Genomic DNA, 25,358 nt, shown 5'->3' with positions numbered 1-25,358 from the left:
CAAAATGACATCCCCCGACCTCCTACCTTCCCAATGTGAAGCACTCCGTGGTGTCCTATTTTCGTACCTTGACGTATTTGATGTTGCGAACAGTCCACTAGGACGTACACACGTAGTGGCCCACCGCATCGACACTGGAGACGCCAGCCCCCTTCACAAGCACCCTTACCGAGTATCTCACTCTGAGCGCGAAGTCATCCAAAAGGAGGTAGTGAAAATGCTTGATAAAGATGTTATAGAGCCTTCCTCTAGTCCTTGGGCATCCCCTGTAGTCCTTGTGAAAAAGAAGGACAACAGCTGGCGGTTTTGCGTCGATTATCACCATCTAAATCGGGTAACGAAGAAGGATGTGTATCCTCTCCCACGAATTGATGATGCGCTCGACTGCCTCCATGGTGCCAAATATTTCTCGTCGCTAGATCTCCGCTCGGGATCGCGACCGCGAGAAGACCGCATTCATCACACCCGACGGCCTCTACCAATTTAAGGTTATGCCTTTTGGGTTGTGTAATGCTCCTGCAACTTTTGTGTAATGCTCCTGCAACTCATGCAAAAGCAAGCACTTACACTTACACTTGGCACGGACAACGTTTGAAGCTCATTCGGTATATTATTCAGAAATATCGGATGGCTATTTTCGATGGGGGCGAAATGCCAAAACACCCGTGTACTTAGATTTAGGTGCACGTTAAAGAACTCCAGGGGCTCCAAATTTCCGGAGTCCCCCATTACGGCGTGCCTCATAATCAGAACTGGTTTTGGCACGTAAAACCCCATAATTTATTTTTTTTAATCGGATGGCTATTTAGAGAATTGTGATGGAAAATTTAGTGTCTTAAATGCTGCGTTTGCAGGCGCCTTAACTAGATGGCGCTACCGTACTGATGGAGCTAGGCACGGAATCGCTTTGATTGCGCGCCTCGTCTGAATCGAATCTCGTCGTCTGCGCCTGCGCACCCGCATACTATCGTATGCGGGTGCGCAGCGCCCGCATACAATAGTATGCGGCCCTTGCCGTTATGGCAGCGCCCTTGCCGTTCCCTATTTCAATACATTGGCGCTATGGGGAGCTCTTCCTCTAGAGTTAGTTATATTAACTCTATAGTTATTTTGACATTGCAAGCTCCCTCTGTGTGACAACAGGCTAGGACTTTATCCCTCATTATGGAGAAGCAATCTGAGCTTGGTCGCTCAAATGGCGCCCCTATATTACGGCCGAGGTGAGATTAACTGTAGCAAAAGTCTACAACACTACACTTTGAGTGACGGTGGTAAACGGGTTATATCTGCCTACCCGTTCGGACTGAAACGAGCCCAGTGCCATTATATATGGCCATTGCCTAATTTTAGTTAGATCCGGAAGCATGCGGCAAACTTCGAGAAAAACCGCTTCTGCAGTAAAATTGATTTACTAAAATTGTGCCCATAGTTGCCAAAGCAAATTCCAAAGAGTCTGTTAAGCTTTACCTGTGAACAAAGTCAGTGATGCTGCTGAGATAGAGATGGCTCCAATGCTTTGCTGCAATGAAAAAAAGAATGAGTTCTCCAGTACATGAGGGGACGATGAAACTTTGATTCCGGATGTGTTCAGATAAGGAGAGTCAAATTCTGGCATGTTCTATGCTTTGAACTATTTTTTATATTTCAGAGAAATACTAATATGACATAATAAAATCCCTCCACACATCGGAATTGAGTTTATTTCTTCATCAAAAGGTTTTATTTCAGCATGAAAAAATATTGAACTAGACAAAATGGAAAATGCTGCTTTGCCAGTCCCACGATCTTCCGACTTTCAGAGAGTTTAAAAAGATAAATAACATTTTCTATGCTTTCATAACATCTGTACTTACTTTAAACAACTTCGCAATGAGAACAAAATACACTCGATGGTCTGTGTAATCGCATACAATAATTTACACACCAGCATTTGTACAAGATGCCAACAAGTGACCTTATTTGACAATATTTTTAATTGTCTCATTACCGCTAGTTTTTTTTTTTGTTCATGTTAAAATGGCAGCAATGTACGTTTTGTCTTTCTTACGCACTGATATTCTTAATTTTGGTGGAAAAACGTGATATATTGTCGCACATAAAATGTTTGACAGTTTCCGCACACAAATAAAAAAGTGAACTCTGATTTATATGAAATTTTGTCAAGATTTGTCAATATTTAAGAAATCAGTTTATTCTTTTTGCTTTAAAATCGTGTATTATTTTGACATCATGTGTGCTGTAGCATGTTGGAAATGAAATGTGCTGCCTTTGGGCATTTCTTAGATTCAAAAACGTTTTCAATGCTTTGATCTCAGTACAAAACGAAAAAAATGGATAATGATTATAAGTTGCAGTGTTCACTGCCCCACGGCCTGACCTTTAGAATGTAGGGCTGTGCCGCAGCCAATTTTATTTATAGCTTCCCTTCGTGCCATGCCCTAATAAGCAACCCCAAGTGCTAGAAAGAGATCAGATTTTTTTTCTTATAAGAACTACAAAGGTCTGTATAGCTGTAATTACGGTGACTCATTGGATATGCCATACTATTTGTGAACAAGATGTCGTGGTTTCAACTCCCGGGCACGATGGGCCTATTTTAATGAAAAGGAAAACAAAGACACCTCAGCATTTAAATTTAGATAAGCAGAAAATAGGACAGGGAACACGCTTGAATCTACAGCTTTTTACTTGGGCATTTCGGATTCGCCGCAGTTAATTCGAGGCAATGGGAGCGTTATATCATTCTTACAAGAATTCGTAAATATTTAGGAAATCAGTTTATTCTTTTTTCTTTAAATCGTCTCTTATACTGACATCATATGTGCAGTATCATGTTGAAAATGAAATGTGCTTAACATCATGAAAAAGGAGTAGCAGCGCGTTCTGGTGGCCCTCGAAACGCAACGAATGCTATTGCATCTCGTGTGCAGTGCCATGGCATTGCAGTTTCGTGTTTCGTGGTGGCTACTACTTGATTCCTTAAGTAAGAAGCGACTTGCAGCGTTGCAATGAACAGAAAAACTATATTTAAAAAGCTTGAAATGTAAAGATGGGGCTAATAGCCACAAAGCTTTACCTCATATGCCTAACAACTTGGCTGACTCGGGGCTTTGAGATGACAATTGTGCGCAAGTAGACATGTACAAAAGGAAACAAAGACACCACGTTGGGCTGTGGTTGTCATTACACCACCCGATCCCACGCAAGATAAGAAAAAATGTGTCTCAAAACGTATTTATCTCATCCAAATAACTCCTTCTTGGACGAGCTGGTGTTTACTGAACATGATACTTAGTAGCGCAAAACTCGAAATAAAAAACAACAGTGAAAGACAAGAGGAAAGGAAAGACGAGCGCTACGTCTTTCCTTTTCTCTCGTCTTTCACTGTTGTCTTTTATTTCGAGTTTTGCGCTACTCAGTATCATGTTCAGTATTTACTCTCAGTTTCTGTGGTCCCGCTGTGTAAGGTGAACGCAGATTTAAAAAAACAACAAAAAACATGCGGTGTCCTCTTCATTAAAGGTCTGTTGTGTCTGCATGGCCGCCCGCTAAATTCAGGCTTTACTCGAATCAGCTTCACTGCAGTGGGCCCCTAAACCACCCAGAGGTCGAAATTTTGTTGTGGTGTTGCAGTTGTGCACGAGTCTACAACGAACACGTACCCGCGAGAATTTTTCGAAATGGTGCCGTAATAGCGGAGTTACACGCGTTTGATGACCGAAAAACGGCCCTCACTCGTTTCGCTCTTTCCGTCGCTTCTCTCCTCGTCGGCTGGTCTCCCCTCCTCGCCTAGTGCTGCTCAAAATATCACGTGACATACGTCATCGCCAACGCGCTTCACAAAACACTGCCTACTTCCGGTTAAGGCACGTCCACGCTAGCCATGCTAGCGGCACATATAGACCTTTTCACAAACCGACGTTTAAGCAGCGCCATTTGCCGACGCGGGCGACGTCTAGCGTCAGAACATGTTATGCCACCATTTTGGACTGTGCGCCTTGCGAGAGCAGGCCGGCCGCACTTCGGTTGTGTGATCTTCGCCGCGCATTATTTCGATTGTTTTCTTCCGTTTCGCTTGTCTTGTGCGGCTTGACTTGTTACATGTTTCACGTGCTCGCGTGAGCGCTCAGTGTGGTGTGCCATGGCAACAGCAAGCCCCGCCAGTGGATGTGGTGTTTCGTCGTCGGTAGCGGCGGCAGCCGCGTCTGCTTCGTCGAGACCTGGCGTGCTAATCAGCGGTATATTTCATTGTCATTTCTGGACACATGTGACCGTATCGTCGATTGAATCTGATCACCATTAGGTTTCGCGGTTGATGGTTGCCTCAATTAGCGAAAGCAGGCGCGTACGTAGCTGTCGGGCAATGCTTAGAACCAGGCGCCGGCGGCCCGACGACGCGTCTCAGTGGTTGGTAGATATGCGGTGGTTACTCCATACGCTTCCGACGCAACTGAACAGCTCAATCATGCAAAATTTATTGGATCTGGTGCAGTGCAGTGTGCTTATAATCAAGTGTCAAAGCATAAGCGTGGCGATCGAGCAGCGCGGTACCTGCAGCGAACCGACGCGCGACAGTGATCACAGATTCCAGCGCAACTGATACCGCCCAGGTGCTAGATTTTTATTTTTAGTATTTAGTAGTTATTTATTTATACATACTGTCAATACCAATAGGGATTATAACATGACTTGTTATAAAGATACATTTGTTTACCTATTTTTTACGTTTGTTTACCTGGAATGGCTTTTCTTTCGAATGTCTGAATTTGGAGCAAGCTTCGCTCACGGTGAACCTTAACGTAGATCGTGCGCGAAGTTTGTATTGAAGATATCGCGTACAGAAAGAATTGTTCATGTGCGCTATCTCTGAAGCGAAAGAAGCCAATAATATTGCAGTGTTAGGGCCATCTCTGCTCTTTCTCTAGTTTCTGTGCAATGTTCATAATAAAGTAATGTCGAGTCTTGACAATTGTCGAATAAATAAAACCACTACTGACCGTGAGTGAAAAGCGCTTAGTGGTCAGCGAAGCGGTCACTGCACGCACGTAAGTATTTCACTTGATCGACTGTGCGAATAATTTATTTTTTTCGTTGCTGTTATTCTTGAAAGTATGATGCTATTGTCCGCGCGTACCCATGCGAATACCATTTTTTACGTTCTTACTTGCGCGGGCTCATTTAGCGCGTTCCTACGCCACGCACAGTTAGCGCATTACGGTTCCCGAACTCTAGCACTGGCGCTAGGCCGCGCTTATGAGGTTGACACGTTCGTTTTTGCATTCTCTTGCTGCCAAAGCACATAGACAACGCTCAAAGATGGGTGAGCTCGATGCAGCATCACACTGTTGATGTTAATTACCTTTATGGGCAGGGCCGCGCGGGGTGCTTGTGAACGCAGAGACCATGTTTTGGTGGACACAGGGTCTGCATACATCTTCCATAGGACACGATTTTGCCAGATCGTTGCCGAGTGTACTTACCGACTAGTTCTCGCACAGAGTGCTCCAATTTGTCTTATACCGCTGTCAAACGGCCATTTTGATAGCGATCGAGACCGATCTGGATCAGAATGTTCGACCGCGATTGGCTCCCTTCGGCAGATTGAGCAAAGAAGCCAATCGCGACCAAGAAATTCGACCCAGATCGGCCTCGATCACGATCAAAAGTGCGCCGTGTGGCCCCCGTATTAGGCAGTGGAATGAAGTCGTGTTTGAAACAATAACAAATGCAGCCTCTGCCACTACACACAAGAAAATATTGCATCGAAGAGCTGACAATTGTCGCAACCTATTGGGAAATGTGCCGAAAAAGGTTTACCAAAATGCGTTATTTTACTGATGTGTGCATTGGTTCACATTAGACTGAAATGCCAAGTCCCCAGGTGATGCAGGAAACCGGCGAAACGTGAACATATCACATCGGCAGTGGTCTCGCGGAGTGCTGTGTTGTGGACACACTTAGTCCACAAAATCGTTATTTTCCGCTGGTTGTTTGTGCACCCATAAACTGCACAGTGCTGGCCTGTAGCCTTTTGATGAGTACATATGCCATTATTTACGAGCGTGAGTAATTCGTGACAAAAATAAACGGAAAGATCGAAGGAAAGCTACCACTCCGCAATGCAAGCGCAAGGCAAGCTCACAGTCCAGACCGAACAGGCAACACTGACACATACTCTCCGCGCCAGACCGTCGGAAGCGCCCTCGTGAAAACGTCTATACGGACAACGAACCGGCCTCCTGTCTGCCGCGCGAGAGGTGTCCAAAGTAGACGGCAATTCGGCCGGCGCCCCGCCTGCTGCACCATCAACGGGCCAATCGACGACCGCGGAGCTGCGCGCCTCCGCCACCGGCAACGAAAACATCGGCTGCTGCCGGGTGCACGGCTACCGACGGGAGACGACCGGCTCGGCTGTGCTCGCATCGCAGCCGACGGCGCCGCTAATATCAGCGCGTTTTTCTTCTTTGTGTACAATTATTGCGAAGAGCGATAACAACGATAAGAAAATATTGCGGCTTGTGGGCGTCGGTAATTCATTTCGAAGCGCCGTCCGCTTTAGCCTTGAAGGGAACCGGAAAAGGCCTAGCGACGATATCGGCGCCGTCGAGCGATCAGCGGTGGTGAGGCTGCCGCACAAATGAGTCCCGGTCTGATCCTCTCTACGTACGGCAAAGAAATCTCGTCGCTCGCGAGCAAAACCGCTGTCTAACGGCGGCCCGCGAATGGCAAACGGCGTGCGGCGAGTTAGCGTGCCGGTAACGTGGACTCGGCGCTTCTCGGCTACCCGATGTTGCTGCGGTGCCGGCGCGTGTTATGCAAAGCGTGCCGCTATAGACCCAGTGTTGCGCGCACGTCTCGAAAGGCCAACACTGTCGTACTCTATTCGCGCAGCTAATCAGACCGCTAAGCATGACTGTGTTGGAACACGAGCGATTTGGCACTTGTGTTGCGGGCTGTAATTACCTACGCGCAAGCGAGCAACACAGCGAGGACGAGCAGGGAGCGCGCGTACCTGCTAGCAGACAAACCGGAAGTCGTAGGTTCTTGTTCGACCAATGGACATCGTTTCCACCGTTGACATCACCAGATTCCCCCTGCTGACGTCGTGACGACCGCTGCGGTTCCGGAAAGGCGAGGGGAGGAGGACGGCATTGTTTTTTTGGTTTTGTGGCGCGCCCGCGGCGCGTAGCGCTGCAGCGTTTGGCATCGTTGATCGTGATTGCATTCTGAACTCGATGCGCGTGTTTACTTGAAATGTTCAAAAAATATCTGAGGTGGTTTAGGGGCCCTTTAAGACTCGTACTTTATCGATCTTAGGACATGACACCCCGACACCTGTCTCCTAAAACAAGAAACCAATAAGTACGAATTGTGACTGCAGGCTCTGAGGCCAATTATAGTTCTAGTGGATTTGTATAAGCAGTTCTGCCAGATTGAAAAATCTTTCGTGCGCATTGGAAGGTGCGTTAGCGTCCCAGGACTGCTCCAAGGTCAGCTATTATTCAAGACATAAGAATGTGTCGTACGATAAAGGGGACATAGTATGGTTTTGGAGACCAGTTCGCAAACGCGGCCAGTGCCAGAAGTTTCTAGCTCGTTACACCGGGCCTTTCGTAATCACTGATCGCCTAAGTGATCTGACTTATGCTGTTGCTCGTCTCGTGTATAATGGCTATCGGCCTAAGAAGACACAGCTTGTTCACGTCGCCCGCCTGAAACGCTGTCATCGTCGTGACTGAGAGTGGACGTAACAGTTACTCGCCCAGCGGGCTTCGTCTGTGAAGGGAGGAGGGTTACGCTAAAGCTACGGCAAGGTCGGTGGAAAAAGAGAACGAAGTGCGCTTGTCTTTGGAGCGGCTTGGTGTCGGCGCGGCAACCATTTTCCCCTTTTCATCGATTCATGTTTAAATCAACGCACCCCATAAAAACAATATGCATAGAACGTGTGAAAGCATAAAAAAATTGCACGCTCCACGATGTTCTCTGAAAATGAGAACATCGTACAACAGCGTAAACCTATTTTCGTTAGTTAACATTTTTCATGCTGCACCAAAGCTTGAGCTGAAGAAGTTCTCTTTGGTTCCAGTGTGTGAAATGATTTTGCTGTGTCACAACATTTACCATGTAATAAAATACAGTCGTGACCGCACTCTAACTGTACTGTTGAACACACCGTACTAAGCAACTATTTCCAATTTAGTCACACGGAGCATGTATCTTTCGTACAACTCCCGAACTTAGGAACATGCGCATTTTTTTCTTGCATTTCCTATATACTGTTTCGGACAACAACGTTTCTCATAAGATTTACATTTATATATATATATCTTGTAGAGCTTTGTGCTTTACTGAGAGACAGGAAAAAATAGATGCACAAAAAAAACATGTTTCCGCAATGGTGGGTATGCATTTATGACTTTCGGTTACTAAGCTTTACATTGAGACTAAGATCCCTCGCCGTGCCCACTGTATTTGTATGCAATCTAATGCGGAATAAACAAGCCGCTGCGATAAAGTGGTAAGAATTTACGAAAGGACAAAAAATACACTGTATTTGTTTGAGGCTTTGCTATCAGACAAGTGATGTGCGATATTGTTAGAATTGCTGGGTTTATCCTGGATAGAAAGTTCAAATATCTGCGAATAGAATTGATGATTATGGCACCAATACGGGTCCGACGTGCGAACGTTCAATGAAAATTAAAGAGGTAAGATAAAAATTATTAATGTTCTCTTACCGTAAGAAAAATATACGTGGCGCATGTTGTCAAGGATATTGTGGCGTTGAAGCGTAGACGAATGTACTGCAGAAGAAACAAAACAACTTTATAAAATTGCAAAATACGAATGATCTTTACCTTACACAGCAGGTATTCTTTTTTACCGTGAACGTCTTCCGAAAAAGAAACATCAATATCTTCCTGGACCAACTACACAGTCATAAATATAAGAAAAAGTTACTCCACCTCCCGTTAAAGGGAAACATGTGTAGAGGGGAGATGGTTAGCTTGAGCGGGAGATGGTTTCGCGGCAGCGGCCCGAGCGCGCATCGCGGCGCTGCACAGGAGAGAGAATGAGGCGCGCGCGCTCCGTCATTTTCATACCGCGGAACTACCGTGGCGCACCCAGCGGAGTAATGCAGCTGTCGCACCACCTGTCGTGCGCGCCGCTCCGGATTCCTAGAGGAGAGAAAGGGGGGAGCGTAGGAGAGGATAGAGAGGGGGAGGGGACGCGCATGCGCTGTCGGGATGGGGCACACGGGCGCCGCTCCGTGGAGTATTCTTAGAGGCGAGAAAGGGGGAAGCGTAGGAGAGGAGAAAGGGGGAGGGGACGCGCAAGCGCTGTGGGGGCGTGGGACGCAGGCGCCGCTCCGTGCAGGATTCCTAGAGGCGAGAAAGGGGGGAGCCTGAGAGGAGAGAGAGGGAGGGGACGCGCATGCGCTGTGGGGGCGTGGGACGCGGGCGCCGCTCCGTACAGGATTCCTAGAGGAGAGAAAGGGGGGAGCGTAGGAGAGGATAGAGAGAGGGGAGTGGACGCGCATGCGCTGTGGGGATGGAGCACGCGGGCTCCGCTCCGTAGAGGTTTCCTTGAGGCGAGAAAGGGGGTAGCGTAGGAGAGGAGAGAGAGGGGGAGGGGACGCGCATGAGCTGTGGGGGCGTGGGACGCGGGCGCCGCTCCGTACAGGATCCCTACAGGAGAGAAAGGGGGAGCGTAGGAGAGGATAGAGAGAGGGGAGGGGACGCGCATGTGCTGTGGGTGGGGGTGTGGGACGCCGCGGGAGGGACGGACAAAGCCGCCGCCATAAGATGCTTCGCATCTGAAAAGTGGACGCCCAAGGATAGCCGCCTCTAGCTCAAGCGGCTGAGCATCGGGCAGTTACTGTGGAAGGCGGGTTCCGCTTCCACCGATGGCAACTTTTTTTTCAAATATAAGTTTCTTTTTTTCTCCCATGCAATTAAACCAGCTGATTGAACCCTACATCAATTGTGTATTGGATTCGTATGCTTGCGAACAACAGTTAGTAAACGTGCTAATGAAAGCCTTCCATAGACGTCTTACACCATCTCGTACTCACACTAAATACGAGATGGAACTTCCTGCCCGGATGCGCTGCCTCAGCGGTGGTTTCATTCACGACAAGTGCCTCCATTTTCCCATATGAGGAGACCGTGTAAACCCTCCAGTGCTTAGGTTTACATGCACGTTAATGAACACCAGATGGTCGAAAAAAACAGGACACACCTCCCTCCCCGACCTTTAGCTTCTCTCGTAGCCTGCACATTTCCTTGGAACGCTAACTTTCATAATTTGATTGATGTGATTTATTTCCCACCGCGATGCCTAGAAACGCCAAGTGACAGTACTCAGTTTCTTTACAAGTGTCTTCCTTTATATACGGCCCACACCGACAACGACACCACGTGATCTCACCCTAGACACCCGGTAAAACTAAAACACCAAGAATGACAAGGCCACTTTTGACAATAATAGATCCGCCTATCAAAACGTATGCCATCCCGTCCGAGGCACTTTATCACTGTTTAAGCAGATTAGGATACAGAATAACATTTTATCCTAACTAGCACACAAGAAGAAAAATAGTTCTTGTGCATACGGCATGCTCATTAGGAACTTACCACCGTCGTTCAAATGAAAAGTGTACCATCATTGCATTTTACCTGTGCTAATATATGGGACAAAAACTTAGAGGTTCACAAAGAAGCTCGAAACAAAGTTAAGGATAGCGCAAAGAACGTTGGACCGAAATAAATTGCGGCATAACGCATCTCACGATGACTGTCAACGGAAATGCGTTAGAATTGAATCAATATAGCGACACAACGTACTGCCACCGTCGAAACTAGTTATGTATGAGGTCTGTACTGTAGCGGTAGTCCTCCTTGGCGCTTCCCAAGAACACTCGGCACAACCTACCGTCGCCGCCGCAAAGCCTATGCGTGGCCTCCGAAATTTGGGGTGCGCCGGTGCATGTGAAGGCAGAAAACGCGTCATGCTTCAACCTTGCTCCTCTTTGGTATTTCATTCCGAACCCACTGCACCATCTAGTGTCACTGCCAAGAAGCCTACACGTGTCATCCGAAACTAGAAGCGTGGCACGCTGGTGCCTGCTAACACTGGGAATCATTCCATTGCTTGCCACAAAAGTGACGCTTATCCAGTGACTAAAGATAGCAAGAAGTTCATTGAAGAGTGGCACATACCCAATGCATTCTTGGCGCAGCTAGCTAAAGCGTTAGCGTGAAAGATCTTCATAGAAAACTGGACTTACCCGATGCGTTTGTGGCACAGCCTATTAAAGCGTCGGGTTGTTGTTCTTGAGGGACCTTTGTGACGTAGATTCAATTCCGCTGAGCAGTGGAGAAAGTTATTTGATCCTTTGTCCTCATCGTAAAGCGGCACATTAACAGTCGCACATACCTTGTTGCCCAAGTTGGCGTCAAAGACGTTAATTGAATAGCGGGGCACACCTACTGGAACACACCCACTGGTCCAAGTTGGCATCGAAGAGGATCATTGAACACCAGCACAGACCGAGTGGCAAATACCCAGTGCACCACGCCGGCATGAAATAGATTCTTAGAACAGCATTACCTACCAAGTACCGCATGTAGTGAGCCATTTCGGCGTGAATGATGTTCGTGAAAGATCGGTACGTATATACACATTCCCTCATACTGAGTGACCCAATAAAACTTTCTGCTGGGCGAGTTGGTTCATACTTGCAAAGGAAATGGTTATGCGCAAACAAAACACGGACACAGTAATAGACACGGACGAGCGCAAACTTTCAGCTCAGTTGAAACTCAGAGCTGAAAGTTTGCGCTCGTCCGTGTCTATATATATATATATATATATATATATCTGTGTCCCTGTTTTGTTTGCTCCTAACCATTTCCTTTGCGAGTGACCCAAGTTGGTCTGACGGCTGGTTTTGCACTGTGTTCCCTCATCAGTGAAGCCCGATCGCTGTCCATTCGACCACAGACTACCCTGCGGTTCGCGTAGGCGTGAAAACACTTAGATAGAAACATGCCTAGATAAATACATAGATACAGACATCAATATATAGCCTACGGAAAGCCTGTGAAGTACCCAAGAGTGCTAACGCAATAAAATGGCAGGTGTTCGAGCAAATATTAGGAGAAAAAAATGGTGCTGGGTATGCCATGTAATGCATAGGGCAAACAACCTGTGCACCATTAGAGTTGTAGAAAAGGTGCCAAGGAAAGGAAAGGATAGTCTGTGACGGAAAAAATTAATTGGGGGGATAAAAGGGGAAAGTTTGCAGGTGCACGTTGGAATGGGCTAGGCGCTAGCCATGGGATCGCTGGGAGAGGCCTTCGTCCTGTAGTGGACAAAGAAAAAAGATATGGTTGATCCCTCTTTCAAAGGAGTCCGTAGAACACGCAAGTAAAACGTGTCTTTAGAGACGCTGAAACGTGTCTTTAGAGACGCTGTTGCATGTTTGCTTCGTGAAGTGACGGTCCGCTGCAGCGAAAGGCGCGCGATTTCCGGGTTGGCGACCGTGTTGTAGGGTTGGTTGGCGCTTGGAGTCCCGTTGGCGAGCGGCGTCCTACTGCCGAGTCGCTTCAGCGAAGGTACGAGCATGCTGCTCTGGCTCCGTAGTGGCTTGGGAAGTCAGTTCAGTTTCGACGCACCCAGCATCAGAAATGCGAGTGGCAGAGTTCGCAGCGTGCGCCGCGAACGCGCAAAGGCGTTCTGCTTCACGCTGGCGTGTCTCTTGTTGTACCAAAGCGAAATTCGCTCGTCTAAACTATTGCCTGTGTGCACCGCTTAGGGCAGCAGTTTTCTAAGTTGGTGCCATCGCAAGCGAAGCAGTAGGTGGCGTGAAGGCACTGCTGACGACTTCTGAAGCTGCACTCTGTATGTGACGAGGCGTCACAGGCTAATCGGACGGGAAAGACAAACCATGTGCGGAAACTTCAGCAGAAGGCCTACACCGCCCACAGCACACGATATATATATATATATATATATATATATATATATATTGTAGTGAAGAAGAGAGACACGCTAGTGGGTCAAGCGCTCTCGCTCCGCAACGGCTCTTGTGCTGGGAAGCTGTTACTGCGCTGACCGTTGACGCTGCGCTGCTCCAAGCTCTGCCGAATGAACACCCTTAGAATTGGTGGAGGTGCTGGGTACGACTACGGCGTACCACCCTCAAACGAATGGCCTCACAGAACGCTTCAACCGCACACTCGGCGACATGCTTTCATGTGGGTCACCTCCGACCACACGAACTGGGACGCCATTCTGCCCTTCGTGACCTACGCGTATAATACCGCTACGCAGAGCACCACTGGATTTTCACCCTATTTCTTATTGTATGGTCGACACCCTTCGCACACCATCGACACCATTCTACCGTACCGGCCGGATGCATCCGAGTGTGTGCCTATTTCTGCCACGGTCAGGCATGCAGAAGAGTGCCGCGACCTAGCACGGGCCTTTACTTCCGATGATCAAGAGCGCCAGAGGAGCTCTCGCGGTGACGCCACTTCCACGGTCACCTTCGATCCGGGAGCGCTCGTGTGGCTCTCAGTCCCTTTCACTGCCCCTGGTCTCTCATCAAAACTGGTCCCGAAGTATGAAGGCCCTTATCGTGTTCTCGAACGCGCATCCCCTGTTAACTACGTAATCGAACCAGTTGAGCCATCTTCAGACATGCGCCGCCGTGGACGAGACATTGTCCATGTCGACCGTCTCAAGCGTTACTTCGACCCGCTTTTTTTTTCAATTGCATTCTGGCACTCTCCCTTTGAAGTCATGGCTACAAAGTAAAGGCCTATTTGCTCCGTGGTCTGTTAACTGCATCATATGTAACAAACCTGAAACTATCGAGCACATCTTCCTGGATCGCCATGACTCCGTTTTCTTATGGGAAGTTCTCAAACGAACTCTTTAAAAAGAACTGCCAATAAGCCCTTTCGGTATACGTTTCTTGCCATGCGCAGACGTAGAGGGAGTGCCGGTTGACATGATAATGCTTTTGTGTATGAACAGTGTGTGGAAAACGCGCATGGATGTCAGGAATGCCAGAGTAGATGCAAGGTCGGCAAGGCAACACCTAATTGAAAGTCTCACGTACACGCGGGATGCTTTAAAGCACATGATTGAACCACCAGAGTGGTTTCAGCAGCTGGACGTTTTGGTGTCTGTGGTGGCCTCTTTGAAGGTCTTTCAAATTAAAATTAGTACAGTCTAGCCAAATTATGTCATAATATTGTGTAGCGCCAAGTGACCTGCTTTGTATTTGTACTGGCGTATGTATTGTAGCGAAGAAGGTAATAAAAAGAAAGCTTGCATGGCTCAATGGTAGAGTATTCGCCTCCCACGCAGCGAGCCTGGGTTCGATCCCGGCGGAGAGCGGGTACTTTTTTTCGCATGCGATAGCGGCTACGGGGCTGTGGCGGCGGCATCATCGCGACCCGAAACGGCTATTGGAATGACTCCATAACAGCGTTCGCAACTCCCGATGGACTGTGCGAATTCAACGTAATGCCTTTCGGCCTCTGCAACGCACCCGCGACTTTTGAGCATATGTTTTACACCGTGCTGCTTCGCCTGAAATGGAAAACCTGCATTTCTCACCTTGACGACATTGGAATTTTTTTCATTCACATTTCCTCAGCACCTGCAACGCTTGGATGAAGTTTTGATGTGCCTCGCCCGCACTGGTCTTCAGCTGAACACCAAGAAATGCCGTTTCACCAGCAAAGCCATAAAACGATCCTTGGTCATGTCGTGAGCAGGTATGGCATTCAGCCGGACCGTGATAAGATTGCTGCAGTCCTTCGCTTTCCTCGTCCTGACAGGCCCAAGGACTGGCGCAGTTTCCTTGGCCCAGGAATGCAAATTGGCATTTGCACGCTTGAAGGATGCCCTCACGTCTGCACCTGTACTTTGCCATTTTGATGAGGCCGTACCGACTCTCCTACACACATACGCTATACGGCCGCGCTATAGGTGCTGTTCTTCTGCAACGCGACAACTTTTCGCAAGAGAGAGTCATTGCATACCCCAGTCGTGTACTCACAGTTTCCGAACAGAACTATGCGATCACTCAGCAAGAGTGCCTGGCTGTTGTTTGGTCGATACAGAAATTTCGCCATTATCGCCACGGCCGTCATTTCGCCGTCGTTACGGACCACCACGTGTTATGCTGGCTTTCCACACTCAAGAACTTGTCTGGGCGCCGGGGTCGCTGGATTTTACACCTCCACGAGTATGATTTTGAAATCATTTAGAAGTCAGGAAAGAAGCACCAAGACGCCGACGCTCTTTCTCGCTGCCCGCTTATTACGGCCCCACTCGTCGCCTCTGCAATCCCTTCGCACGTCACCAGTTCGACCGGCACTGCTACGGTTTCCTCCCTGGCCTCAATATCAGCCACTAACCTCTCGTCAGCCGGCTGACCCGTACTGCCAACGCTGCATAGATCACTGCTTTTGGGCTTCTGGTCCACCTAACGCGCGCCTGCGTCGCCCACTCGGGCATTGTAAGGTGGACGATGGCGTTCTGTATCCTCGCATTTACCATCCTGACAAGCAACGCTGGGTGCCAGTGTTACCACGCTCTCCTCGACCTCGCGTCCTCAACGCCTTTCACGGTGATTTGACAGCTGGCCACATTGGATTCCATAAAACCTAAGACCACATTCGAAGTCGTTTCTATTGGCCTGGCCTTTCTGCTTGCTTCGCGAGATACGTCGGTTCCGGCTCTCCTTGCCAGCGTCGTAAACTCCCAACATCTTCTCCTGCGGGCCAATTACAGCCAATTCCGTGGCCCCACAGCCCCCATTCAAGGTTGTTGGGATCTACTTTAGCGGGTTCCTTCCGGTCACTACTGCTGGTAAACGATGGATAGTGACTGCCGTTCGACCATTTGACGCGCTACGCTGAGACAGCTTCTGTACTTACTCACTCTCCTTCGGAAGTCGCGCACTTCGTTCTTGAAGCCATAGTTCTACGCCATGGTGCTCCTCGTGTACTGATCAGTGACCGTGGAAAGGCGCTTCTTTCACAACTGCTAAAAGAAGTTCTTCGAGCCTCCGGCACGGCCTACCACACAGCTTCTAGCTATCACCTTCAGACTAACGGCCTGAGCGAGTGGTTCTCTCGAACACTTGCCGACATGATCGCCGTTTATATTCAACCAAACCACAAAAACTGGGATGCCCTTTTACCATTCGTCACTTTCGCCTATAATACGACCGTGCAGCACACAACTGGCTACTCGCCATTTTACTTCGTTTATAGACGCTCCCCTACTTTGTTTCTGGACTTTTCATTCTTCACCTCCAAGGCTAATTTATCACTATCATCTTGCGACGAGTAATTTTCCCGACTCGACCACTGTCGCAAGCGTCCTCGCCTGAACACAGAGGCCAGGCAACAAGACTGGAAAACTACTTAAGACGAATGCCATCACGTTGTATCTTTTCAACCTGGTGACGAGTTCCTGCTCCTGATTCCTGTTCGCACCGCTGGTTTGTGTGACAAATTTCAGCCATGGTTCATCAGGCCGTACATAGTCCTTGAACCCACTTCGCCTGCCAACTATTGCGTAACTCCTCTTGACGCCCACACAGACCGCCGTTTCCGCAATACCGAGGTTGTCCGCGTCTCCCGCATGAAGCCCTTCACGCGGCGTGCCTCGTCACCTTGACGGCTGGCCAGGATGGTCGCTTTCACGTGGGGAGGGGGGGATTAGTGTGGGAGTTTATTACGGACATCTTCCTCATCTGTACATTATCAGCATAATCCTACCACTTTTGCCTATTCTCGTCTTCGCCTGTATATGTCATCATCATCATCGCGTATGTGCTTCGCTGGTTGGCTGACGTGCTCGCTGACCTTATAAACGTTGTCCCAACCGAGACGTCACACTATATATATATATATATATATATATATATATATATATATATATTGTAACGGAATAAGAGACACATAGACAGCACTCGTTCCTGGGCCAGCTGTTCTATTATCTGCCAACTTCCTCTTTCTCTACCTCGCTCTTCACCCAAGCAGCCTAGACACGGTGCCGTACTTCCACATTACACTCGGCCACGTGCGGACCTGGCTAACAAAATAGAAACGACAGCTCAGTCCAATCGGCGTAATCTTTTCTTGAGGTGCGACACGTGCACGGCGAAGTTATTTCTTTTCCGCCGGTCAACACCAAAGCTTAGATCCGAGGTTCTAACGCGCCATGTTTATCTCCTACGCGCTCGGTGATGGTGAAGGGCCCCTCAAACTTTGCTAGGAGCTTCTTGCCTAGACAGTTGCCACCTCTTTGCACCCACACCTCGTCTCCGATGTTGCACGGAGGGGCAGGTCGACTGCGGCGGTCATAATAGCGCTTCTCTTTTCTTGCGCTTGTGTGGCTTTTTCTTTCGCCGCAGCTCTGATCTTCTGGCAGGCGACTGTGCGACTGTCAGGGCGTGTGACGCTAACGGGAGCATCTAGCCTAAGGACCGCTTTCAGCTGGGGCAGCTTCCCAAATACGATTTTATACGGCGTCACACCAGTAGAGGGCTGCAGTGTTGTATTGACCGCATAGACAGCTGCCGGAAGGGGGATGTCCTAATCGGCCTCTCCTTCCCGTCCTACTTTTGTATATGGAGCGAGCCTTGCCTGAATGCTCTAGTTTGTTCGCTCAGTGAGGCCGTTTGCCTGGGGATGAAACGCGGATGTATAATCATGCTGCACCCCCGCCGTGGAAAGGTACTTTCGTAGTTCCCGACTGCGAAATGTTGTGGCACGATCTGATTTCAATTTCTTTGTCAAGCCATGTCTCCATTCAAACCTGTGTTGTAGAAAATCGACTAAATGAGTGGATGCCAGGGATGGTACGGCAATCACTTCCACGTATTTGGACAGATAGTCCACAGCTACAGTGATGTAGCGGTTTCCTAGCAGTGGAGGTGGGTAGCGGCCCTATGTAGTCGATGCCAACCGTATTGAAGATGTCTTCGGGTATCTCCACAGGTGTTAACAGTCCAGGCTGGCGCCCCGGCAGTCGCTTAAACTGTTGACACGCTTCGCAGCTAGCAACGCAGGAGCGCACATTGCTTTGCATCTTCGGCCACCAGAAGCGTTCTTGTAGCTTGCGGAGCGTGGCTCGTTGACCAATGTGCCCTCCTTCGGGGGTGTCATGAATGGCTCGCAGTATTTCTGTGCGAAAACATTTCGGAACGGCGAGGAGATAACGTTCTTCCGAGCAGTCCTTTTGCCACCAACGACGGTACAATACACCATTGCGTATTGCAAACATCGAGTTTGTTTTTGTGCCAGTTATGGAGGCAATAATTGTCGCGAAGTCTTTGTCCTCTTGTCGCGCTTTGGGCAAGTCTACCTGGGCAAAAAAGATGTGATTTTGCCTGTTTCGTTCCAAACGTTTGAGGGGATTGCGTGATAAGTCATCGGCGATGTTATTCAAGACCCCGGCAGGATGACGCACGTCGACATCATATTCTTGAAGCGTGATAATCCACCGGGTGAATTTGTGCTTTAGCTGTTGCTTAGAAAACATCCATGTTAACGCAGAATTATCAGTTACCACGGTAAATCTGCGCCCGAACAGATAGTGTCGGAATTTGTCATTCAGGCTCCACACCACAGCCAAACATTCCAGTTCATTGGGGTGATAGTGGCGCTGGGTGTCGGAGAGTTTTCGGCTGGCATAAGTAACGATGTGTTCGACGCCATCAGGATCGCGTTGCACGAGCACTGCCCCTAGACCGACTTGGCTAGCATCGGTGTGCAGTTCAGTGGTCCAGTCGTGATTGAAGTGGCCTAATACTAGACAGACCGTGAGCTTTTGCTTTATCGTCCGGAAAGCGTTTTCTTGCGCGGTGCCCCACTTAAACTGCGCCTCCTTTTTAAGCAGATCATTCAAGGGAGCTGCGATCGAAGCGAAGTGTGGAATAAACCTCCGCAAATACGAAGCCATACCCATAAATGACTGAACCTGTTTCAAGCAGGTTGGTGTGGGATATTCCGACACTGCCGCTATGCGCTCCGGGAGTGGCTGAATACCTTCAGGGGAAATATTGTGTCTAAGGTACGCTATCTTCGACAGACCAAACTGGCACTTCTCGCGGTTTAAGCGAAACCCCGCCTCGTAAAGTCTGTACAGCACTTCATCTAAATTGCGAAGGTGTTCATTCTCGGTGGCTCCAAAAACCAGGATGTCATCTAAGTAGACCACACAGGCTCGGTTCTTCAGAGACCCTAGAACTGAATTCATCGCGCGCTGAAATGTACTAGGGGCCGTTCGCAGCCCAAACGGCATGCGATTGAATTCATACAAGCACGATGGAGTGCGAAAGGCTGTCTTGCACTTATCTTCATCAGCGACGTTGATCTACCAATAACCTGCACGTAAGTCGAGCGACGAAAAGAACCTGCAGTGGCGGACTGTGTCAATAGCGTCATCAATGCGGGGTAAGGGATACGAGTCGGGCGTCGTACACTTGTTCAGCTGCCGGTAATCCACGCAGAAACGCAAGGACCCGTTTTTCTTACGCACGAGCACGACGGGTGCTGCCCACGGACTTGATGAAGGCCTAATTATGCCATGCGGCAAGCATTTAGCGTACTTGATCTGCGATCACGGAGCGCTCCCTCTCAGCGTATCTTCTAAATGGTACGCATATCGGAGAATGGTTCCCTGTCGGTATTCGTTGCAGGAACATCTTTGTGCCCGGGAGATCGGCGGTAGTGTCAGCGAACACCGCTTCATGGCGAGCCAGTATCGAATTTGATGTAAGCAAACGAAGCGACTCACCTCTCGGCGTTGGCAGGGGCATCGCAGTAGTCTCAGTTAACGCAGGCCGGAGCTGTACATGGCCGCGATTGATGGTGAGTTGAATGTCGTCGGACAGTAGAAAATCTGATCCGAGAATCATGTCGGTAGGCAGGTCCTCGAAGACGGGAATGGCCGGGAGAAACTTCGTCCCTGCTGTTGTCCGGACATAAACGTCAAGCATGCCCACTGGCATCACACTACCTCCTAGTCCGTGGATTGGAGGCTGCGTCCACGATGAAATGGTGTCGGGAGTATGACGCTGGTGTAGTGTCATCCCCTCGGCGCCGGTATCAATGAGTGCGGACAAGTCGCCTATTCCTTCGACATGTACTGGTAACAGTGGAGTTGGGTAGGCCTGGTACTGAATTAGGGACTGCGGCGATTGGCGGAATTCCTTGGCGTGGTGTCCAAGACGTTCGCAAGAAAGGCAGCCCCGGCGCGTTGAGATGGGTGCTGACTGTCTGGCCTGCGGCACGCCGAAAGTGAGACGGCGTGCGACGGCGTGCCGCAGGCCGGACACTGCTGCAGTTCCGCTGCCTTGTGAGCGAAAACCAGGGATGTGATCTTAGAAGGCAGAGAAGACAGGATGGCAGCATGAGTAGAGTCGCACAGTGCGTCAATCACGTACTGGCGCGCAGCTGGAGACGGACATGTTAGGCCCCAGTCGTTGAGGAGTCAGAGCTTATCGTAGACGTTATTGGTGACGTCTTCAGCGGGAGCTTTTCGGCGCGACCGCATACGCACAAACTCGTCATCGTATGTGGATGAGAGCGGGCTGAAGGCAGGCACTAAAGCTGCACTCCATTCGGCCCAAGTTTGGTGATTCCAGCCATCGTATCGATGCCACGCTTTGGCAGAATCGCGAAGTCGACTCTCAGCAATCGACATTTTGACGTCGTCAGGCCAAGAGTGCCGACTGGCCAGGGAATTGATGTTTTGCAGCAAGAGTGTCGGGTTATCGGGAAACCCTCTAAAGTCCGGAATTTCTGTGAGAGATGGCGGAGGCAGCGTGGTACGAGCCAACGCTGCGACGACGGAGATGTTGGCGTCTTCGAAGTACCTGGTCATAGCAGCGATTGCCTGTGTGAATACGGCGGGGTCGCTGGAAACCACATTCGAAGTAGGAGTTATGAACTCTGTCGTCGATGCTGAGGTCGCTCGCGGCGCGGTACGGGAAACAAAGCCCAAGGGAGCGTGTACGGCGTCCCTTGGCGCCGAGGTAGTTTCCATATCCACGGCAGTTGAGTCGCTGACCTGAGCTGTGTTGACGGTTGCAGACAGCGTGCTGGCTTGGACAGGAGCGGTAATGAGCTCGGTTGCAGAAGCCAGAGTAGTAGAAGCAGCGGCCCGCGGGAGTGTGCGTCTGCTCCGGAACACGGTGTCGGACTGCAGGTCGTCCAGCAGAGGATCGTTGGTCGGCTGCGCCATTGTAACGGAATGAGAGACACAGAGACAGCACCCGTTCCTGGGCCAGCTGTTCTATTATCTTCCAACTTCCTTTTTCTCTACCTCGCTCTTCGCCCAAGCAGCCTAGACACGGTGCCGTACTTCCACATTACAATATGTATAGAATGTAGTAACAAATACGGGCGCCAGCAGAAGACGAAGAAGAAGACGTTTGTTGTTGGTGGTGCTCGCGCTCGCTACTTTTGGCGGTGGCCTGTTTCTGCGCATTCATATAAACGCAGAGCGCAGCTACCATGAAACGCGTACTATCAATGGGTGGAGGTGCTGGTTCTCTTTTAATCCTGCAACTCCGTAGCAGGACGCTACCCCCCACCACGGCAATGCCTGACGATGTGCCCTAGCAAGGTGCTCCCGCACCACCGGTGGTCGCCTGCTCCGGCGTACCACGCCAGCGAGTTTCTGTCATTTTCAACGGCACCGACGAGCACGACGTCGAGGACTGGCTCACTTCGTGTGAGCCACTACCATGCCGTTGTTGACTGTGCGCGTGCCGAACTTGAGTTGTCGCTGATGTGTGACGCCTCATCTGACAAGCCACCTTCTACTCGAGTGGTCGTCGCCACGGACCTGACATCCCACCTTTGTCTTCTGTTTTTGTGCCACTTTCTTGCGGCTCTGCTTCCTCTTCCACCGCCGTGTTCGTGCCCTCCGTTGCCTTCACCTCTCGCAAAAACTTCCTCCTCCCTTTTGCAGTTCTCACGGTCGAAAACTCTCGCGGCACCATTTATGTCACGAATCGGTTCTCTTCCACAGCCGGGTTATTCCGTGGTGAATTTATAGGTCGGCTTGAGGATAATAATTCCGCATACTGTACTCAACTGCCTGACGACACGATAGGTGTTCTGGTCGACAGCATTACTCCTGGTACCACCGCCGATTCGTCCTCCTTAGAGGTGTAAGCAACGAAGAGACTGCGCGTCCGCTGATTGCGGTTTATTGAATCAACTGGTCAAAGATGGCACTGGCGCGAGCCTTCCCTCACGCGTTCTCTCCTCTTCGTCGTCTTCAGTTTTCATCACACTCCCGCGGCAGGAGGCACGTGTGCGCCTCCTGGGACGTCGGACCTGCGTCGGCAGTAGTGTCGGGAATGACCGCACCCTAGCGTCCCTCCTCGAAACGTTTTAACGTCACGGCTGGTCTTCTATGCTTAAGGCGGCGTGTTTATGTCCTCGACCACAAGGTTGTAGGGCTGTTAGTTTGAAGACAGCATCGGCTTGCTGTGTTGAGCAGAGCATATGAACAAGAGGTATTTCTTCTTCCTTCGTTTCCAAAGCCTTAGAAGAAACTTTTTTGGATACCGGACTCGTCGTCGAGGCGGCTGCACCAGCCGGGGCAGCTGCACGTAGCGGTCCTTCTCAGTGATAAAATGGCCATCCTTGCTCGAAACCGTCGAGATGGTGTACTCGAGACAGCGCTTCCGAGCAGTGCATCTCTGGTGATGTTCGGTCTCGTCACTGCAGTGGCGGAAGGAGGAGTGTGGATTTTGCCGTGGCAATTTCCGTGTCTCCCACACTGTGTTCACGAAGTAACTGAGAAGAATGTACTTCTCACTGTAGAGGTTGGCTTGCATCCGGTGAGTGGCCTTTGACGTGTGATCTGCGCGTATTGCGCGTTGACTGCTTTGGCCTCCTGCAAGACTGTAGGTGTAGATGATCGGTTCAACAACTGGTCTCTTGGGCATCTTCGTTGACTGTGACCTTAGTATATGTCTCGATTCAGGTGACCTCACTCTTTTCGGAGGATGTTTGTTGACTTCTTTTTCACAGTCATCCGTCCCTCGGTGGTTTTCCTGTAGCCTACTATATTGCTTAGTGAAAACGCTCTTTCCAACAATGGTCGATTTAATCATGGGCTTGTAGTTGTTCTCTGGAACTTTGAACGAATGGTCCACCTTGGTGTACCGCGTTGGCGACTCGTTCAGATGTCGCGTGTCGTCGTGGTCGAACAGGCTGGACTTAAACTTCGAGCACGGGCTGGAACGAGGACTGACTGAGCTCGTCGACATTATTTTCCCGGCTGTAGGAGGCCGGCTTCTGCTGCGACTTTCTGAGTATATATACAAATTGAGTAGGCATCGTTGGTGTCTTCTCGGTGTCGGTGATGCCTATTGCACCAAGTTACCGCATCTCTGTCGGGTCAGCAATGTCATGTGCGGCTTGCCCATTCCACTCACACGCAAGGAATAGGGCAGAATGCGCTGGAGTTCCAATTAAGCAAGGCATTGGCGGGCCTTACTGGGTAGACGCCTTGCACCAGCCAACCGAAGACCGTCTCAACCGCGCTTAGATCGCTGCTTAGACGTTCTATTCTTCCGGTCACTATGCGCCAATAGTAATTTTATCCTATAAAGACATTGGTTGTCGGTATCGGCCGATCGCCCAGTCGATTCTCATCTGCGACAAGCATCTTGCGTTCACGCAACTGTGCGAGGAGATCTTGTCCAATGGCTGGAGTCTTCACGGTGCAGACTTCCGGTACCTCCAGCGCGTCTACGGTGACGTTGCGGGAGTCGAACCTACTATGAAGTTCGAGCTTGACGCTTCGACAGCTGTAAGGGCGGAAACACTTAGAAGTACCAAACGTCTAGACAGAGAGGTCTTCTGTCCCGAGGGAAGGCAGAACGAACCTTTTGGACAGGTCGCGTCGAATAAAGGTTCTCTGGCTGCCGGTGTCAAGCAGTAGTCGAACTAACACGGAATTGTGTTTTCCGGACGCCCAAACTGTGGCCGTTTGCATCAAGACAGGTACAGACGTATAACTATTACCTGGTGCACTTGTCACTGGCGGCTTGACACTTTTCGTTTGATCATGGTGGACAACAAGTGCATCACTGGTCTCCGAAGACGGGTAGTTGCGATCTTGGTTCCATATGGCGCAAAGTACGGAAAGGTGCCGTTTAGAGCATAACTTGCACTTAAGCCACGCGGCGTTGCGGCACATTCGTGCTACATGGCCCTCTCTGCCGCATTTAAAACAACAGTTCTTTCCAGCAAGCCGGCGTCTGATCTCAGTGCGCTGACAATGTGACGTCGCAGTCCTTTATGGCGTGGTCACGGTTATCGCACAGTACACAGCAGGCATGGTTGTTCGATGCAGATCCTGTGGCCGATGCTAATGCTGACGGTCCGGCGGTGGTAGACAAGGTTGACATCGCCCGTGTTCCGCAGAGGTATTTTTCGGTAGACACCTTGAACGGGAGGCCTGGCTCTCTTCTCCGCTCTCGACTTGCACCTGCAGGAACTTCATGACCTTTCGGACCTCCTCTTGCCGCGACCTCGGAGTATCCCCGTCATCGGGCTCAGTCTCCTTCATGCGTTGACGGTAGAGAATAGCGATATCTTCGGGAAGCGATCGCATAAGGACGCGATGAAGGATAACCGCGTCTTCTGACGCTGGAAGCCCGAGGCTGTCGAGGCAGCTCGTACGAAAGTGCACCTCTTCGTATAGTTCCTGCAGCTGCGATACTTGAGAAGAGCGATCAATGGGCGCGATGACAAGTAAACAATCGATGTGGTCGTCAACGAGGGCGGTGTGACGGCCGAACCTCTCTCGGAGCATTTTCACTGCTACAGCGTAGTTCGCTTCCGCCAGACGCACACCTTCAATTGCACGCTTCGCTGTGCCAGTTAAATAGGATCTTAAGTACGAAAATTTCTCGATGTCGGACAGCTCGCGGTTGTTATAGATCGTGGCCTCGAAATGTTCCCAGAAGCCCTGCCACTCGCGAAGTTCATCAGAGAAAACGGGTGCCTGTAGTTTCGGTAGGGCAACTCGGTGTAACGGTGCTCAGGAACTTGCTTGAGTGGAGAATCCTTGGGTGGCGTTTTCGTTCAGAACGCTCTGTGTGGCGCTGTCTCCGGCTCTTGCAGCAGAATTCAGAATGAAGCGGACCCGGTTCATGGTGTTGCGGATCTTGTCGTGGTACTCCAGAGTGACGGTGGCTTCCGCCTCATACTCGTCACCGTCGTACATGAGGTCGGCAATCGTCTCGTTGAGCACTGCTAGCGCCGAGTCCTTGTCCTGCAGGTCAT

At 49.9% G+C, this 25,358-nt stretch overlaps 1 protein-coding gene across 1 annotated transcript in view; it reads right to left on the bottom strand.

Annotated features, from left to right (window-relative positions):
• LOC125947377 (sodium-coupled monocarboxylate transporter 1-like) overlaps positions 1-25,358 on the bottom strand; it is a 452,303-nt gene that overhangs the window by 129,160 nt on the left and 297,785 nt on the right. The gene's annotated exons all lie outside the window — the stretch shown is intronic.

Source organism: Dermacentor silvarum, chromosome 8, assembly GCF_013339745.2.
Source record: "Dermacentor silvarum isolate Dsil-2018 chromosome 8, BIME_Dsil_1.4, whole genome shotgun sequence".
Lineage (NCBI taxonomy): Eukaryota > Metazoa > Arthropoda > Arachnida > Ixodida > Ixodidae > Dermacentor > Dermacentor silvarum.
This window is presented reverse-complemented; position numbering and strand designations above follow the sequence as displayed.